We start from the raw sequence: 2,921 nt of genomic DNA on the forward strand, positions 1-2,921 counted from the left end.
GATGATAATAAAAGGGAAACTTGAAAGCATATCCAGAGGTATTAGGGGTCTGGTCATGAGTGATGTAACAAATATGTATAAAGTTGGAGCTCAATCTTCTAGGCAAATGATTGAGTGTTTTCTAAATAGCATAGTAATGTAATCAGGCTTCCTATTTAGAAAAAGAAATGTTCCATATCATTTTGTTCTATATGTATTTGCTAAGGTATGTGTGTTTACATCTGTATATTGAAACTGAGTTCCCAGTAGCATAGTGTTAAGGAGGTATGGCCTTAAAATTTATTTAGGGCAAAGAGCTCTACTCTGAAGAATGGGTGTAGTGCTCTTGCAAACAGACTTGAGGATAGATATTTACAATGTAGTAAGAAAATATGCTGGTTCAGTAAAGTAGTAATGTGTTTCATAAAGGGCCATAGGTTCTCCCCACATTAGCCCTGGCTGGCTTTCTAGTACCAGGGGTGAATTTCTTCCTGCTGAATGAACATTAAGTCCAATTAGATAGCTGTTGGTTACCAACCCAGTACACACGCCACTATTGCACCCTTAGGGTTCTCCTACACTGTTGGACATTGCTGTGACTCACATAGCATTGATGAGGAGTCCCATTTGTTGCTTCATTTCCTTATTCTCTTGTCAACAGATAGCATTATAGAAAAACACTACTATCAAAATGCAGAAAACAAGAGCTAATATGATAACCAGTCCCAATTGATGCATCCATATACAATTCTTACACCCAGGGCTCAGGAACGATTTTGGAAGAAGAGGTGACATGATTGTAAGAGCGAGAGGAACAAGAAGTTAGCTGTGAGGTCGTCTCGTAGAAATATGAAGAAGGCTATATCAATGATGTCTCCTCAACATGGCTGACTGAACAAGGTCTGAACAATTATGAAACCAATGGACATGCTAATATGGAAGGGAAAAATCTCTCAGGACCTCAACCCTGGATGAAAAATTACAGGCAACTTAAAAATTTTGACAGTCAAAGAGAAATAGTCTTCTCCTGGGAAGAACCTGCAAATTGGTTATCCTAAAGTCAGCCCTAAGATTACATACATACAGGTTACGTTATACAGTGATGTGTGTGTGTGTGTGTGTGTGTGTGTGTATATATATATATATATATATATATATATACATATATATATGTGTGTGTGTGTGTATAAAACAACAATTAAAGAAAATAGGCTATAATTAGAGAAGGAGTAAATGGCTCTATGGAAAGGGTTCAAAGGAGGAATGGAGAAGGGGAAATTATATAATTTAATGACAAAAAATAAAATTAAAGCCAAGTGTGGTGGCTCACGCCTTTAATCCCAGTACCTGGGAGGCAGAGGCAGGTGGATTTCTGAGTTCGAGGCCAGCCTGGTCTACAAAGTGAGTTCCAGGGCATCCAGGGCTACACAGAGAAACCCTGTCTCAAAAAACCAAAAAATAAAATAAAAACTAAAAATAAAAAATTAAATTAAATTAAAAAATGCAGGCTTGAGGGACCATACTTGCCAATCATATCATGGGTGTGAGGTCACATGGAAAGCATAATCCAGGAGGCACAGGTCCCCTCTACACATAGAATCACATGGCATCTTTTGCTTGTACTTCTTAAGTTTTAGACCTGTGAACTACACATTTGTATTTGTCTATAAGTTACCAAGTCTACAACATTTGATTAAGAATCCTAAATGGCCTGGATTGGCATTCTTTTAAAATAGTAATCCAATCAAATTTTGAAAGGAATCCATGATTCCACATTCTAAATATGACTGAAAAAAGTCTGGCCATATTTAAAAATATGCAGATGATAGACTATATTTCATATTTTTCATCATACTCTCCATGTGGGCTTAGAAATCTGCATGAATTATGGAGACATGTCTTGGATTTTTTGTATTGTTTTTGTTTCTGCTCTGGGACGTGTGCATTTGGGGTTATCTCGCTGAGTAGAAGGATGGGCAGGACTGAGGGTTTAGACTGCTTACCTGAGGGCAGTAGGAGCATGTGACACAGAGGAGGTGAACTGAAGGTCTCGGGAATATTGCCTGTCAGTGATAGGAGTTAGAGGAACTGGAAATGCTGGAGCTCGGGCTCTGACCTATTGCCTGACCATGCCTGAGCTGGCAATACAGAGGAAGTTTGGGGCAAGAGCTCAGAGTTCATGGAATGGGGGTAAACTTGAGGAAGAGGGATAGTAAAATCTAGGTGAAATAAAAATAAAGAGATGGAACAATAGAGGTTGTCTTAGCTAGGGTTTTTATTGCTGCAATGAAACACCATAATCAAAAAGCAAGTTGGGGAGGTAAGGGTTTATTCAGCAGCTTACGATTCCAGATCATAGTTCATCACTGGAGGAAGGCAGGAAGTCAAGCAGTGCAGGAACCTAGAGGTCAGAGTTGCTACCGAGCCCATGGATGATATTGCCTACTGGCTTGCTTTCCCTGGCTTGCTCAACCTGCCTTCTTCTATAGAATCCAGCCCAGGGATGGCACCACCCACAATGGGTTGGGCCCTCCCCCATCAATTGAGACAATGCCTTATGGCGGGATCTCTTGGAGGCATTTTCTCTACGGAGTCTCCTTCCTCTCTGATGATTCCAGATAGTAGAGTGACAAGGATAGGAAAAAACCAAGAGAAAGAAGGCTTAGCTAAAACCAAGGGTGCATGAAGAAACTACATGGGAACCTATGATCTTACAACCCAAATAAAACATAAAGTTAGAAAGCATAGCAGAACGTGTGTAATACAGACAAATTGGGATTGGGGGTAGGGCACTCTGAGCTAATCGCTTAAGTGGCAGGGCTTGGGATAGAAGACACAAGGGCTAGGTTAACCAAAGCTAAGGATATATAAAAAGAATTATGAAACACCACTAGATTTTAAGCTAAACTGTAATTTTTTTTTTTTTTTTTTTTTTTTTTTTT

The sequence above is a fragment of the Mus caroli genome, chromosome 15 (assembly GCF_900094665.2).
Source record: "Mus caroli chromosome 15, CAROLI_EIJ_v1.1, whole genome shotgun sequence".
Lineage (NCBI taxonomy): Eukaryota > Metazoa > Chordata > Mammalia > Rodentia > Muridae > Mus > Mus caroli.